At 30.6% G+C, this 18927-nt stretch overlaps 1 pseudogene; it reads left to right on the forward strand.

Moving 5' to 3' along the window:
* The first annotated feature begins 3581 nt into the window (after window positions 1-3581).
* LOC131044105 (berberine bridge enzyme-like D-2) lies at window positions 3582-5263 on the forward strand (annotated as a pseudogene).
* Window positions 5264-18927: the final 13664 nt, after the last annotated feature.

Raw genomic sequence — 18927 nt, forward strand, 5'->3', positions numbered from 1 at the left:
TAACACATTATTACATTGTAAGGACCGTGTCATGTCTTCTTTTTAACGCATTCCAAGATCTTGCTGGATTTTTTCCTTTGTAACGCAATCCAAGCTCTTGCTTGATTGAGCCTTTTGAGTTATGTTCGCAGTTCAGAAATTTATTCTATTCTTTTAGCAACCGATCTATATATTGGGTTTCATTCACCCAATGGTTGGAAACTGATGAAGACTGAATCTTGCAAAATTATGAATTTGCCCATAACAAACGAATAATATATAGCTAACTATTATTAAGATATTCACATCACCACCTGGGTGTGAGGATGGGTGGGGGCTAATATTGCCTTCGGGCATTGAAGGACGGTCACATGTCTTGATGTAGAATATTCTATTCAACTTTTTATAATTAGAAAAATGTTATGTTGTAGTATTGATTATCCACATACCATTAAAGAGTAAAATTTTAAATAAAATAATAAAAATACAAAAGAAAAATTCATAATTCTAATTCTACTCTCATATCTTCTCCATTAATTAACTCATTCTTCAAATTATCATGTTCTTTATCAAATAAAACATTACATGGAAGGTCCCACAAATATTACACATGCAAAAAGTAACTTTAGAATTGAAAAATCACTTAAAATATAAATTTTAATCTAGGTCCTACATGATCCAAATCTATCTTGTAATCATTTCCACACTTTAGCATGAGTTAGTACTATTATGTTTTAATAGTTTCTTTTCATTTTCTTTGATTTATCTTTTTGATCATTTTATGTTTCTTTTGATTTATCTTTTCTTTCATGTTATCTACTCAAGGTCAATATGGTCATTTCTTATCACGGTGTACTTTGAATAGTATATATTATTATAAATTTTATTTCTTGTGTGTCATGTTTAATGGTTGTCTCATCATGAACCCATCAGGAATGTCAAATTTCTTGTGAGTGTTGAAGTATCTTCTTGTCTATTATTTTCTTGAAAGCTAACATTAGATACATCATCACCTTGTTAGATTGTATACCTTGGTGTATAAAACCCATTGTTGTGATTGATAAAGGTTGCTAAACTTAAAATTAGTATAACACATCATCATTATTTCAACTATAATCATATTTCTTGCATCTACTTTTCATTATTTTCTATCTTTCATCTAATATTTTCTTCAAATCTATTTTTTTAAAAGATCACCTATGTAGTTTATGCATAGATAGTTTCTCTCGTAGGAAATCAATCATCTCATGTATTATCCAACTAGAGCATATTTCCATCATCATCATCATCATCATTTGAGTATATTTTCTAATTTTTCTTCTTAGCTCTTTTTTTTTTTTTTGAAATAATGTTAATTCAAACATTGCATTGAAGAATGGAAAAATATTGAAACTAAAATTATTTCACATAACACTAATCGTTATCATGTATTTTTAAATTAATAATCCTAATATTTTACTATAATAGTAATTATTAATTTTATCCATTTATCAGATAACATATAATTCTTTAATTAGATACTATATATTTAAAAAATGATCAATAAATTAATTTTGCACCAAATATTTTTAGTAATAATATATATATATATATCTTTATTCAACTCTTTTTTTAATTAGTTAACTCTGTTTGATTTTAGAAACCCCTCTTCAATCATCAATAACTTTTGTCTTCAAATTGATATGATATGATATTTTTTCATTTAATGCTTGAGCTGACTAGATAAATAGTTTAATAACTCAAGTCCTTGATTTTGTTCTTATCTCTTAGTTGAATTTTTTTTTTTAAAAGTCTATAAATATGATTATTCTTTCATATTTTGAAATATAGTATCGAATTCTTATGCAAGTAAACTTTATCAAAATCTATGAGCAATTGAATCAAAGTATTATGTTACTAATCACACAAACATTCAAAAAGTTAATCAACACATGCCTTGTGGTTTGCAATAAGATTGTTAAATTTGATTTCTATTTAATTTTACATTTTTTTTATTTCCTAATTTTTTATTTCATTACATATAAAAACCAACAAATCTTTAAATATAAATGTAAAATTAATACTAATAAATCTAACATTATTTTGAAAAATAATGTGATAATAATCTTTTTCTTATGAGACATTATACTAAAACATTATATAAAGATATGATATGGAGAAATGTTTAAATGTATATGTAAGATTAATACTAACAAACCTAACATTCTTTTAAAAAATAATGTGGCAATAATCTAATCCTTATGAGACATTATACTAAAAGGTTATAGTCAATGGGCCTTTTGTCTAAGCACTGGCTATGGAGCCCCATAAACCACACCTCCTCTTTCACCACTTCCAATGCCATCATACACTATAGTTCGTGGGCAGAAACACAGGAGAAAGAGTACCGTCCATGGTATAGTTTAAAAAATAAATAAGATTCTTGATTAAAAACTTTTTAATTTTAGCATTTTACATTTCTTTTTGTAGAACTTTTTTTTTTTTTAAAATTATTTTTTAAGATTACATAATTAATTTTTAATTTTTAATCTTTACATATTTAATTTATTTTTTAAAATACATATATAAATTATTTATTGAAATCTTAATAATATAATATATAATTTAGTTTAAGATATATATTAAATATATTTTTTATTAAAATATTATTTAACTTTTAAAAATATGTATACAAGTATACAATTTTTAAAATTATGTACTTAAAACAAAATATATATTTTTGTTAATAATTTTTGACATTAAAAAGTTAATATTTTTTAATAATACTATGTTTTTTTGATAAATATAATTATTTTTAACATTATATATTTATATTTTTTAATAATAGTAATTTTATTAAAAAGAATAATTTTAATATTAGTAAATAATAATAAGTTTTTAATAAATAGAATTATTTTTGACATTATACATTTATATTTTTTGTATGTTTATTTTGAATTAATTTTTATAGTTATATTATTTTTCTATAGTTAAGTATTGTCTATTATATATTGATTTAAATAATTAATATTTTTCACTTTAATTATATATAATATCGTATTATTTTAATTTTATAGATTTGACGATTTACAATAAATATAGATTATATGAATATTTAAATAATAATATTATTAAACTTTTAAAAATCAATATATAAGTAAATAATAATAAGTTTCTAATAAATATAATTATTTTTGATATTATATATTTATATTCTTTAATAATAAATTATATGTTTATTTTTTAAAAATTTCATACATATATATAATCACATTACTAAACTATATAAGAATAAAAAATTTATATATGTACAAATAAAAAATATTTAATAAAATATAATAATTATAAATGTAAATATTTATTTTAATTTTATATATGTAATATTATAATATCTACATATGTACATTTATAATATCTAATTAATTTTTACTATTTATAATTTTTTATGTGTACATAGATATTATAACTTTATTATATCATTTAAAATATTATTATATGTAATCTGAAAAAATAATTTAAAAAAATAAAAATCCACATACTTAAAACGGTATTTTTCAAAGTCCACGCCTAATTATTATTCTAGATAAGGCAAAAAAGTAGGCGGCTCCTCTATTTAGTCAAAGATGAGAAATAAACGTTCAAAGCACTTGCCCCGCAGGCGAGCTATAAATATAGAACGGAGGAATAGAAGTTCTCCATAACCATGGCCTTGTTGGGATTATCTCGTTGTGCACCGCATTGCTTCTATTGAGCATCTGCGCATCTGCACAAGATGGGCAGGGGCTCATATCGTGCCTTCAACAAAAGGGCATCACAAACGTGACGACTTCTAATTCTTCCTCTGCATACGATTCTCTCTTGAGGTTTTCTCTGCAAAACCTGAGGTATACAAAACCGAGCGTGCGCAAACCATACGTGTTGATTCTGCCATACAAGAGAGAACAAGTGGTAGACTCGGTGCGGTGCTGCATCCAGCACGGCTGGCAGATCGTTGTGCGGAGCGGAGGGCACAGCTACGAAGGTCTCTCCTCCACTTCCGATTCTCCCAATTTCGCTATCATCGACCTCATCAATTTTGACCACGTTACGGTCGACATGAAGTCGAAAACAGCGTGGGCAGAGGCGGGAGCAACGGTTGGACAGCTGTACTCCTCCATTGCAGGCGTTACAACAGACTACGGCTTCCCTGCGGAAGTGTGTCCTACGATGGGCACGGGCGGCCATTTTAGTGGCGGCGGAATGAGTTTGCTCTCCAGGAAATACGGGCTCGCCGCGGACAACATCATCGATGCGGTGCTTGTGGACGCAAATGGTAAGTTGTTGGACAGAAAGAGCATGGGAGAAGATCTCTTTTGGGCCCTCCGAGGCGGAAGTGGAGGCAGCTGGGGTGTCGTCGTTGCGTGGAAAGTCCGGCTGGTGAGCGTGCCTCTCAAAGTAACGGTTTTCAATGTGCACAGAACGGGGCGAAGTAAGGTGACCGACCTGGTCTATCGGTGGCAATCCATGGCACCTTATTTGGAACGGGATTTTTTCATTCGCGCCGTCATATCAGGCACCTAATTGCAAAGTGGCGAGAAGGACGTGACGCTCACCTTCAATGGAATGTATCTCGGCCCCCTCGATCAGCTGCTCAAAGTGGCTAACGAAAGTTTCCCCGAAATGGGAATCGTTGCTGGAGATTGCGAGGAGACGGACTGGATAGGCTCAATATCTTACACCGCATATACCAATACGAGCCAGCTGGCTAACAGGACCAATTCCGGCAAAAACTACTTCAAAGCAAAATCTGATTTTGTATCGAGCCCCATATCGCCATCAGGGTTGGAGGGTGCATGGAAGTTCCTGGAAGAGGAGCTTAACGGTTATGTTATTTTTGCTCCGCTGGGTGGAAGAATGTACGAGATATCATCGTGGGAGATTCCATTTCCCCACAGGAAAGGGTATTTGTACAACATACAATATCAGGTTACGTGGAGTCATAGCAGCAAGGATTCGGGATTCATCGATTGGATCCGAAGATTTTACACATACATGACTCCTCATGTATCCAAAAATCCAAGGGGTGCCTATGTGAACTATTTAGATCTGGACTTGGGCACAGCTGTTAATGGAACAGCTAGCGTGGCAGAGGCAAGAGCTTGGGGTGAAAAGTATTTCGGAGGCAATTTCGACAGATTGGTGAAGGTAAAGACCAAATTTGACCCTAACAATGTTTTCAGGAATTCTCACAGCATTCCTGTGAATAAGTGAGATATTTATATTCAGTCCCCCTGATTTATTATTTCCCTGTTTATTATAGTGTTGTTACTATGCTGCCAATTAAGCTCTGACAAATAATTGTTTTTAATAACACATTATTACATTGTAAGGACCGTGTCCTGTCTTCTTTGTAACGCATTCCAAGATCTTGCTGGATTTTTTCCTTTGTAACGCAATCCAAGCTCTTGCTTGATTAAGCCTTTTGAGTTATGTTCGCAGTCAGAAATTTATGCAACTTTAAGTTGTTCATACAACTATGTTATTGTATCCAAATCATCTCACATTTATTAGCAAATCTAATAGATTTGGTTCTTCAAAGAGTTTGTCTCATTCTGAGTAAGAAGAAATTTGGTATTCTATATTTTCGAATCTGAGAAGTCTTTACCACCTATGCGACACAATGAAAACTATTCTATTCTTTTAGCAACCGATCTATATATTGGGTTTCATTCACCCAATGGTTGGAAACTGATGAAGACTGAAATCTTCCAAAATTGTGGATTTGCACATAACAAACGAATAATATCTAGTCTTGTTTCAACAAGGAATAATATATAGCAAACTATTATTAATATATAGCATTGAAGGACGGTCACATAAAAAAAATTTCTCCGTTATGAATGCTCACTAGGTGCCCTCTAGTATTTCTTTATTATAATAGTTTTTTGAATTATATAAAATATAATTTATTTGGTTGGTTTATTAATTAATATATTTATGTAGATGTCTTCAAATTATTTAAAAAAAAAAAAAAAGATATTGTGTCAAAGTTATTTTATTTTATGTTAATATATTAATAATTCAAATAGTAGACTTCTATCTATATTTTTTACTTATTTATTTTATATATAACTTTTTATTTGATTTGATTATATTGTTTATTCTATTTTTATCTGAAGCACTTTTTTTTATTTTGTTTTATAGTTTTGATTTAAAAAAAAAATATATGTAACTTATTTTTATATTTACGTATTTTATAATAATAATTATTGTGATTTAGTTAATTATTTATTTAAATAAATTATAATTATCCACTTATTTCTTCTTGATTAGTTAACTCATTCTTCAAATTAGAAAATTCTTCATTAAAAATTCATTAAATAAATCAATTAATCCATACTTATCCCCTCACAAATAAACTTATTTATCAAATTAGTAACTTCCTTGTCTAATCATTGATTTATTTTATTTAATAAAATTTATTATTATCATCCTTATGCACTCAAAATAGAAAATTTACACAACTAATTACCTCTTAATTCTCCATCATATCTTCATCATTCATTTGATTTTTTTCAAAGCCTATAAATACATTACTTCACTTGTCATTTCAATAATCACATGTCTTGATGTAGAATATTCTATTCATTTTTTTTATAATTAAAAAAAATTATGTTGTAGTATTGGTTATTCACATACCGGTAGAGATTAAAATTTTAAATAAAATAATAAAAAAGAAAAAAGAAAAAATTCATAATTCTACTCTCATATCTTCTCCATTATTTAACTCATTCTTCAAATTATCATGTTCTTTATCAAATAAAAATATTAAATAAATTCATTATTATACCCTCAAAGATTAACTTATTTATCAAATTAGTAATATCCTCGTCTAACTATTCAATTAATCAATGAATCAAATTTATAAGTGTCTTATCATGATATTGAAATGATAACTTTACTAGCTAATTGTGTTATCTTTTGATTCAAACACTTGTATTTATAAAGCTTCCAACGCATAAATTTATCTTTCCAAAACTCATGCCTAAGCATGAAGATGCAACATGGAAGGTCCCAAAAATATTACACATGCAAAAAGTAACTTTAAAATTGAAAAATTACTCAATATATGAAATTTTTAATTATTATAAAATTTGCTTAGGAAGCTTACACATACCAAAAGGTAACTACACCTCCAAAATCATCCAAATTCCATGTTGACTCAACATGAAATAGAAATTGCAATTATGCACAACTCCAACTAAATTAATAACTTCGAAACTTGATCTTCAAAGTAGATTCCAACTTCCTAAACAATAGGGATCATGTCATAGTTCACTCAAAAAATTGAGACAAGTGTTACAAATGTGCACCTCCTAGGAATTACTTCAAAATATTTGCCCAAAATTAGTGTTTAGGTGACAAGTGGCACATTTCCATGGTCTCCTCACATATATTGCATGTAGGATTCTTCTCCCATATAGGTCCCACAAAGTGATATGAAAAACTATAATTTTATCACTTAAGATATAATAGCACATCAAATCTATTCCAATAAAATAGTGTTACGACTCTCAAAGGTTGAGCACCTTAACCCCAACAATTTCCATACACATCATTTTGGTAAACCCTACATGTCATATATTTGCATTATATTATAATTTAATTCATGAATATTATACAATCAAATTTATTTACACTTTCACAATTGATTGCATTGTTGATTAGTTACATTTACCAACATCATTTGTTAAAAAGAGGCACATTTCATTTCATCTTATGTGCCTTGATCCATTACATCTTAATTTAATTCATAATGAGAGTTTCAAAGATGTTTATGGCATGCTTATTTTTTCTAAAGGATTTTATAAATGTTTCATGTTTTTACATAATGAGAATTTCAATGATTGTTTTTCTTTTATAAAAACTTTGGTAGATATTCCATGTTGTACCTTTTATACTCTTATAAATTATAATGAGATGAACCATTCTTTCCATTCTCCCAAATTTTCCCTTATTCACGAAGACATCTTGGTGCAAGAAGATGATATTGTTAACACTACTTCCAATGATCTCTCTCTTAGAGATGAAGCATCAAAGAGTGAATGTTTCTTCTCCCAAAAATTACTTCCCCCATGAAAATAATTTTGTGCAAGAGGAACATGCTCTAGATATTGGTGATCCAACTCATGACATATTAATAAACTTAGAGTCCTATTCTTCTTCATGTGACAACCTCATTTATCAAGACATTTTGAGACACATATATTATTCATTTCCTTAATGGCATATCACCTAATGTTATACTAAGTATAAATGAAACAATGAATGATAAAAGCACTTTGTCCCATCCAAATAACCCAATGAATGAAAAATTCCTTATCTCCCAAATGGACATGAATGATGCTAATCAAGATGTGCATCCTCTCACATGGATCAATCTTTATAGATCTATTCATCCTTTTAGTATTTTAAAATATGCTTATATAACTAATTTTAATAATATTTATGATGAAATTCCTTCCCCATTAGATTTGCATACACATTGCAATGTCAATTTTGACATGCTATCTAAGAAAGGATATAATGGGCAAGGTTTCAGATGTATCGAATGAGGAATTAGGATCCCCAAATAGATCCCACATCTTACCATCATAGAGAGGGCATAATATTTCCCACCCCTTAATTCTCTTTAGCATTTCCTTCATTATCTTCTAACCATATCCCCCCACATGAGATAGGAATTCTACACAAGCCTTTTCCATTATATAAAGTAGAAAAAATCTTTTTAAACTCTTAAAAGACCACTTGATCACTCTAACACTTTTAAAAGTATAAACCTCAACAAGGTGAACACACAAAACTTTTCTGTTTGTGCATATCATTGCATGCATGTTTATACTGCCGCTATTTGTGGCATATTCAAGAGAAAATTTAGAATACTCATCCATACAGGTACCATTCCTATAAAAAGTGACATTCAGCTCCTTTTCTATCTAGTTTCTCATATGATTGGATAACATTTCTTTTCTATTATGTTGCTCCTCCCTATGTGACATTAGTAGCTTACTTCTTAAGCGTCCATTATTGTTCATTGTGATACAATTTCATATGCAATCCTATAAACATAATAAAATAATGTATAATTAATCTTTGATATACATTGTCAGGCAAGAGTAGTTTAAAAACATGTATCTTTAATAAGGATCCATTTCCCCTTTTTTGGAGATGTATCTTTCATAAAGATCTCCTTCCTTAGTATAGAATTGTATGACCCTCATTAGGTTGTCCTCCTTTCTTGGAGGTGTGTATCCTTGTCTAGAACCTATTCCTTGCGTGAAAATGAATATATTTTATGAAGATCTATCCTTGGTGTTGAAAGTATGCATCCTTCATCAAGAAACCCCTCTCCTGGCTCCTAAGAAGGCATGAATCCTTTATAAGGCTCTCCTTCTCCTCTTAGTGTTAAAAGTGTTACCTTTTTTTGAGGATCCCCTTTCTTTTTTATGGTATGTATGCTTAGACAAGGATACTCCCTTCTCTTTTCCTCTTTAATAGCTATGTGTCCTTGATAAGGATACCTTTACCCCTATTGCAAGATATTTATTTCATAAAATAGCTTCCTTGCTTGAAGATTTGTATCTTTTATAAGGATCTTCTTCCTAGCTTGGACACATGCATTCTTGAAAAGGATATCTCCTTGGTTTTGAAGGCGTTTATCCTTGATCTTGATCTATATTTTTCTTAAGATATTAACATATAAATATGACAACATATTAAGGTGGTATAGAGGCCTTGTTGTTTCTTATAGTTGTTCATTGATGTACCCCTAGAGTAGTGGTGCTGTATTGCATAATGCCCTAGGATAAGGTGTAGTTATCAATCTATCTCTAGCAAATTTACTAGCATTTAGCCTTTCTTTTGATCATCTAACATAACATAAATTTCTAGTTTGATAATTACTTGTCATGAACCTTATTTTTCCATAATTATTTAATTAGGAAAATAATGTTTATTTTTCACAAATGAATTGGAAATGAAATGAAATTAAAATTATCAATGAAATAAGATAGGAGGTCAAATGCATTGAAATGATTTATATACAATTGAATGATCAATAATAATTTTTATTGGAAATTGAGATCGTCATTGCTAATGAGTGGTTGAGTGCAAGTGAATGCATGAATAGGTGAACAATGATGAAGGCGAGAACATGGTTCAGGTAGAGTTGTCTTAGCTCTTGTATTTCGTTAGAATAGATGGAATATCTCACACACCACATTAGGATTTATAATTTGCATCTTGAAAATATGGATGATTTAAATGACCTTATTTGAGTGTTTGTTCAAATTGAAATGATGAATTTGGAATGAGTAGTAGATTGATTTAAATAATTATACATGAGCATTGATTGCATGATGTGAGTGGCATTTGAATTAAATCTAAGTTGTATGAGTGATTGTGAAATACTATGCTTTATTGTTAAAAGAGATAAAATGTGTAAAAACGAATATTGACCCTAGGTTTTTATGTTCTTTTTAGATATGTATAAATGTATGAAAAATTATACTTATGAGTTTAATTTTGTAAATTGGACAATAGTATAAAATATATATGTATATGAGAAATCAATTTAATCATATACATGTATATCTATATAGTTATGAATATCCAATTATCGTGAAATATGATTACTTCACGAATTTTGTTTATATCTACGTAATCATTTGAGATTAAAATAAATATATATACATATTATATATATGTATATGAATTCTAAAATAATCTGATCATGTTATGGTAAATGCGTATGTAATTATCGAATACGTAAATATATTTGTAGAATTAAACTATTTTACAAAAATCCATAATATATATATATATATATATATATATATATATATATATATATATATATATATATAAGTTTAATGTTTAATATATACATTAATGAAAAGTCATTATTTATATATAAATATAAATATAAATTAAAAACTAAAAATTAGAAATAATGTGAAGGTGGCAGGTTAGTTTAAAGAAAGTTATTAAAACAATATCTGGGGTGGCCGATAGTAATATCGACCACCCCCTTTAATTAAAGGGAGGGGTCGGTATTACCACCGACCACCCCTCCTCCCATTTTGAAAACCTACACCACAAGGCGATAACACCGACCACTACTTTAAACTTGCATAAAGATTATCCACGTTGCAATCTGCCAAAACATGTGGCATGCATTAATGGTAACGTGGTTTACCAGCCCACATAAACCCACCAATATCCACCATAATCGACAAGTGTAGAAAAAAATTAGATTTAGTTAAATTTGCATGTTATGTAATATTAGTTGACTTGGCATACAACCCCCACAAACGACGGTGAAATGGCAGAGAATTCGATTAAACCTGTAGACTGGCATCCCAAGACTGCAGTGAACAACAGTTCGATGGTCGATAAACTAGGAGACATGGCCTTGAAGGCATTTAACCCCGCGAGGTAGATGGATCTGCAAATTATCGTGCTCTTGCTGTTAATTAGAACACTAGCTAAGTCAGAGAAGTTGTTAGACGTGGAACTTAGGAAAGCAGATCTGTCAAATATTTAAAGCCATAGATGCAAGTTTGTTGACATGCATGTAACCATTAGAGTTTTAAATCAATTAGAACTAAAAGAGAACTTTAACGATTGACAGTGGTGTCGTTGTTATGACCAAGATTATAGGAAGCAATGTATAGTATAAATAATAGTGAAAGCTTGAGGAAAAGGGGGGAGAACAAAAAGGAAAGATTAAAAAGAATAGAGAGAAAAGTTTAGAGAAGAGAAAAGTAGTGGAGATTTAGATGTCTTTTACAATCGAGTCGTAATCATCTCATATTTGGAGTCAAATTTTAGAGTAAAGTTTAGAGATAAATAGAGATGTAGGATAGAAAGATGGGATATACACAAACTCACACACAAGGAGAGACGATAGACTCACGGAGGCAAGGATAGAGATGGAAGAGGAAAAGATAGATCAATGAAGGATTAGAGAATGGAATGTGGAAGAGAAGACTAGAGGAGATTTAGATGTGATTACAACTATGTCCTAATAGACCAATCATCATCATCTCCGATTTAGCGTCGAACTTAGGGGTGAGGATTCTTGATTGAGTGATAGTTATTTTATTATTATTAGAGAAATTCTAAGAATATGCAAAGGATAAGAACTAGTGAGATAGAAGAGCGTCGAGAAGGAAAGCATTGGAATCCGGATGTATTGTCGACAATTCGAAGATATCAAGGATCATAATAGACCTGGATTGCATTTCTTGAGGTAGGCTCAAATATAGTATGTTTTGTTCAAAGGATTTAAGAGATTAAGAATGATATAGATTTATATTTATGAAATATTCTAATGGAAGAGTTAGAGTCACAATATCAATCAATTTATAATTGTTTAATTTACGATCATGCAAATATAGATGCATTGATGATATATTTTATGAAAGTTGGTTGATAAAACTTAGTGAAACTCTTAGAAATTAGATCACCCAATCCTCTAGAAACAGAGTCAGAGGATAGAAAGAGAAACTCTGGAATTGAACTATAAAAAGATGAGATATTAGGATTATGATTTATTAAATAGTGGTGTTTGAGAAAAGAGGTAAATGAACCAGAACACATGGGAATATAGAGAGCTTAGACGATATAAACTTAGAATTCTAAACCATAAGAAATGGAATGTACGTTAATGATTACATTATTTAAATGTTTTGGTAATTGAATAAAAGAATGTGTGCTCATTTTATTCAAATTCTATGTAAAGATACATACATGTGTTACACCTTCTTAATATTTTAATCTTGTCTTTAAATTGCTTGAAAGATAGAAGGGAAAGATTTTTTTCTTTTAGATGTATATTTGATTATCCATAAAAGATTGTTTCTTGTCAGATAGGATTGGTTGTAATAAAAGATTTACTCTATCAATTTCTATTCAAATGAGAGATTGTCTTCTTAGCATAGTATTTTTATCTCGCAAGAAATAGGAAGCTAGAATTGAAAGGCGAAAGATTGTCTTCTGTATGAATTTATTCTAGATTTATGTGAACAAAGCTAGATAGGCTCGTATTTGTGGAAAGTTACCTTCCAAAATGGGTACCGAATGTGGATTATAGAGAGAATAGTTGCTTTTCCAACTATCTATTTTTGTTGTGCATGGCATTATATTCGGTCGAGTAATCAAATTGAATTGACCATTGAAATAGATGGAATTCTTTTATTTTATGCTCTCTACCATATCTTAGATTGATAATGAATGCTTGTTTCTTAAAAGAATTAGAAAAATGAAAATGCTTGTATCATTGAGGCATGCACCAGATTCCATCTTGCCTTTTGAATTTCTTTTGCTAAGCAATTCGTGCAGGGTCGGGTATTCTTGATTGACCAAGAATTCCGGGGAAGCGTAAGCTTTAAGGTTGGGCGGAAAAAGAGCCTGAATCTTGTTCTCGTCTTCATGCTAAAGATTGCATTAGCGATAGCTTGGGTTGCAGATCAACGGACACATCTCACCATTTACTTTGTATTATTTTGTTATTGAACTTATGAAAACTTGAAATGTGTAAGTATTGTATGATTGAGATACTACTTTTATCAATTTATGGAATAAAGAATCTTTATCTTTTACATAAATTTTGTGTTTATTACGATCTTAATGGAATGATTAAATGAAGCAATGGATGTAAAAGTGGAATGAAATAGACTTAGTAACTTATTTATGAGTTTATTTAAGAATAAAGAGTATTTTGACTCATTAATTAAGTTAGCTCGATTTACCTCTTTATATTTTGGTGTCAGAGCATAGTTTATAACTCTAGGGCCTATGAGTCCACTTTATCAATGAAGTCATGTGCTTGACAAAATTGCTATTGGATATATAACGCATGATTCTTGTAAATAAAGGAGCTCAAAGCCGTTTCATGGTGAATTGATGACAACAACTTAGGAGAAGGAGGATGGTTGATTAAGGAAGAAATATTTCCCTCCTACTATGAAATAAATTCAGGATATTCATGATGAGTATGATAAGGTCAAGGAAAGCAATTGTCTACTTCTAGGATGAAAGAAAAAAAGAGAGCATTAACTCCTAAACCAAGAGAGAAGAAATAGATAATCAAGCTAAGAAGGATATCGTAAATCTCACCTACCATTCCCTTGGGTGACAAGAATAGTTGGATTAGCCTATTAAGGTGATAGATGAAGAATATCCAAATGAGTATCTCTCTATTGAGTCAACTATGTTTAGTTTAGATGAGTCGAAAGGATGTACCCCATTGACTCCATGAGAAGAAATATAAATTTGGGTAATATCATTCATGAATAATCGATAAGTAAAGTTGCTTTTTGCAAAATCAACATGGTGTCCAGATAGATGGAGAAAGAGTATCTCCTAGAATGACATACTTAATGGACACATTCGTCAGATGATAGTTTATTGAGTAAGGGTTGGGTACTTACATAGTAAAGTTGTAAGTGGAGATAAAAATATGATTGTTGTTATTAGAACCTAGATGCTTGAGATGCTTGATTTATTAGACTGATAATTATTCTAACTTATCTCTTGGGAAAGATATTATTCTATGTCTATAGTGTACGAGGTAGGTACTACATGGATAGGAATTATGAATGATATGATTAAATCTTCATAGGAATCTGTATTCTAGTTTGTGTCCTTATCTTCAAACATGAAATTGTAGGTACTATGTTTTATACTCTCTCTTGCACACTCTAGAAAAGATACCTGTCACAACCCTCCTTTATCACTTTTTTTGATTTAAAATACAAAACTTTATTTATACTCTTTGGATGAATTATTGAATGAATATTGTAAGGGAATAAAATTAATAAACCACACACACATGGAAAATGCATATATATTTTAATTAGTTATTTAGTTTCCCTCACCCAAATTAAGGCACATGTTGTAGGAGGAATAAGAAGCTTCTAGAGGCTTCTCCACCTCCTTGCATGTAACTCCTCCCACTAAGCCCAATTAATTTGCATGGAGGCCAAATTAGGAGAGAATCTATTTTTTTTCAATTAATAATTAGGTAGTGGGAATTTGAAATTTCTTTTATAAAATAGGTACAAGTTTCAAAAGAAAAGTTAGCGATTCCATAAGAAATTCTGCAATTTCTCCTTTGTAGTCCATTTTTCATTGTAGCCAAGGTTTTGTTGGGAGGATTTCTCTTCAATTTGGAGGATCAAGGAAGACTCTACACCATTTTGCAAGCATCCAGGTTCCTTCAAGCTTAGTTTTGTGCATCTTATTCTTGTTGTAGATTAGATTAGATTAAATTATTTTATGAAAATGAAATTCATTTGTGAAATTAGTTTTCAGACTTTTATAAGAATTAGATTAAAATGTTTGATAAAAAAAAATAGATTAAATTGTTGATTCATTGTTTAGATTCTTGATTTTTGGAGTAGATTAAAATGTTGATAAAGAGTAAAATAAATTGTTGATTCATTGTTTCAGATTTTGATAAAATTTAGTTTCAGATTTTGGAGTAGATTAAAATGTTTGATAAGAAGAAAAATAAATTGTTGATTCATTGTTTCAAATTTTTGATAAAATTTAGTTTCAGATTTTGGAATAGAATAAAATGTTTGAAAAAAAAAAAGTAGAACAAATTGTTGATTATTAATTTCAGATTCTTGATAAAAAGGAAGTAGATTAAATTTGCTTGATAAGAATTAGATTCACTGTTTTTAAAAATTTAGATCCAGATTTAAATTGTTCCTCTTATTAGATTTTAGATTGATTCTTGCTAATTGTTATCTAAATCTCATTTTCATTGTGATTATCTCCTCTATATCTGGTTATATAAATTTTCTGAAGAACAGAAAAGAAATTATTTGAAATCAAGGATAAACTTCACTACAATTTTTCTCTCTGTAATCATTTAATGTGTATTCTTATTATTATTTTCTTTTTGAAAACTCTCTGTGGATTGAACAAAGAGCTCACTGAAAATACCAGTTGAATAAATCCTCCTGGACTCTGAGAATAAATCCTGGAAACAAACAAATTTCCTGAGAAGACTGAGAATAACTCCCTTCCTGTAATGGCTGGTTAAATCTCTCTCCCTCTCTCTCTCTGTGAATAAGATAAATATATAATAAAAGTCTGGATTCTGTAAAGAGACAAAATCAAGAAAAACTCAATTATTTACCTGATCTTACCTTCTTAAAAAAATTATCCTTTGTAAAGAAATTTGAAACCATTTATATATATATATATATACATATATATATATATGTATACATATATATATATATGTATACATATATATATAAATTCCAACGTTAATTCACAAACATTAATGTCATAACGTCAATTATCGTATTCACTACCGCGTTCAGCACAGACCCCGAGAATAACCATACGAACGCAGAATGGCGTTACCGTAAACCGGCAGGGTTAGTGGTACCCCCCACTACCCTACGGTCACTGCAAGTGGCCGCAGGGGAGTGGAGGGGACCACGTGGCCCCGTCAACCCCTACGGGCCTGCACATGCAGGACCGCAGGGAGTGACGGGACCCGTGGTCCCCACCCCCGGTTCTATATATAAACAATTAAAACAAGGTTCGGCCATGGGGAAATTTCGATGGAAGGTTTAAATGTTGGTTTAAAATTTAAGTTATTTTGTGTATTGTTTTAAATTAAAGTTAAATTAACTTTTTTTGTTATGTACATTTGTTTAGTTAAAATTTAATTTCCTTAAAATTAACAAGAGTTGAATTCAATGTATTATTTCAATTCCTTAGAGAAATGAATGGATTATTTGACCCATGATTTTGGAGAAAAGTAAAGTCTCATTATTATTCAATTTGGTCACTCATTTTGTAACCTTATAACTAATTAAGTCTTGCGATAAGAGAAAACATTTCTACATTTTGTATGTAAATGACGTTACTTTTGCATGGCATTATGATTATTTCGTATCACTTATTTTCATGCAATTACTCACAATTATCATTACCATGCCAATATATGTATTAATCCAATTAATTGTAGAATAATGATATTCTTTTTTTTCAAATAGTATTTAAGGTTTAAATTATGTACATCCATTTCATAATTATATTCAAGCATGATGTTAGTTTAGAAAACTAAACAAATGGAGTTGGAAAACTAAAACTAGCAGCGTTCGGTATATATGGTGCCTCTGGGTCACGCTTACGGGTAATGCCGTCGTGTTGAACTACTGCACTTAACGCCTAATAAAGCTGCATTAACGACGTCTGTGGCATCGTCCCTATAAATCGTCAGGGAGTAATAAGGGACATTTGGAAGTTAAAAAAAATCCAAGGGGCGGGTAATCCCTCTTGGATCGATAATTTAATAAGATAACTTTTAATTGAATTCCACATCCGTTGAGATAAACCATAGTAAACCCCTCTTAGGGATGGTCAAGTTAAGAGCTCTCGTGAAATTTACTTTATTTATTTATTCACCTCGAAGGGATATTGGTGATTTGAAATTTGGGTGACGCTCATGATAAGAATTAGGTTCTAGTTATTTTGTTTAGGCCACAAGCAATAGGCCATCTTGAGCCTTCGCTTAAGTGCTACCTTCGTGGGTAGCAACCGCAGAGAAACTGTCTGGGACACTGACCCTAGAAAGGGTTGCGTACCCACAAAATCAGTTTACATCAAACCATAGATTAGAAAATAGAACTACATACTTTACGCCTTGATCCCGCGCCGAAGCGGGTATGTAGGCAGTCTTGGGACGGAGTTGTCCCTCGTACTCAGGCATTCGTGGGTGGGGTTTAGGCTTGGTTGAGTAAGAATCCTAATTGAAAGATAAGTTAATCAAATTTAATTCAATGCATACTCGGAAGGAATCCCGTATGGATTCGCTTGACTTCTCGAGGCTTTAAGCCAAATTCCGAGGCGGAATTCAAGCTTGTATTATTTTCTTACTACTCCTAAGGACGGCGACCTCGGTGCATTCTTGTTAGAAGAATGTAGTACTTAGTGAGTGGCTCAGGACCCGAATGGTCCCGATGAGTCTAAGTCTCTGGCCAGAGCATCTCCTATCCCGTTTGGATGGATGCCTACCCCGTATGGGTAGATGCCTATCCCGTATTGGATAGATGGAATTTACGTCCCGTATGGACAATTGCCTAACCTGTATGGTTAGAAGCTCATCCCGAATGGATGAATGCCCAATCCTATTTGGATGGATGCCTAGAGTATGCAACTGAATAAAACATAATAAAGGAAAAAAAATATATATATATATATACTCATTTTTTTTTACTTTTTTGGATGAATCATGGTGGGTTATTACAATACCCCAAGGTGTTGTAACACTCCTTCATATGTGATTAGTCCTAGTTACTTAGTGCATTTGATATGTATTCAGTTTGATGCTTTATTGGGTTTATTGATGAATTATTTGATCATTGGTTTTTGGAATATTTGTCTTTTGGTTGCATATTGCATTTCGTCCTTATCATGATCATAGTGAACCCCTGATGGTATGTTACCAAACATAGGTGCTGTGTCGGTTAGGGCAATAATGCTATGTGTTGTGTAATTTTTAGTTTGAGTAAATTCAATGTGTCAATTTACTAGAGGATAGGCCTTGCAAAGGTAAATATATTTATATATATATTTAGTAGATAGAGAAATACAAATTAGTTCATCAATTATATGAGATCTTACTTAGTTTTTACCTTCGAGATCATGTGACCATGAAAGATGTCTTTTGTTAAAATAGGTTTTGGAGTCTTAAACATCCAAGAATATATGGTCTTTGGCATAAAAACGCATTTGAGATAATTGAGTATAAGGTTGTGCTAGTAGTTGTATAACATATGTTATGATGTTAGGAAATTTTCTATCATCATGGTTGCCTTTTTATTTGTCGATTAAAAAACATACATAGTAATTTGGAAATCTTATGAATTGATAGAAGTTTAAGGTATGAAACAAATT

Source organism: Cryptomeria japonica, chromosome 4, assembly GCF_030272615.1.
Source record: "Cryptomeria japonica chromosome 4, Sugi_1.0, whole genome shotgun sequence".
NCBI classification, from domain to species: domain Eukaryota; kingdom Viridiplantae; phylum Streptophyta; class Pinopsida; order Cupressales; family Cupressaceae; genus Cryptomeria; species Cryptomeria japonica.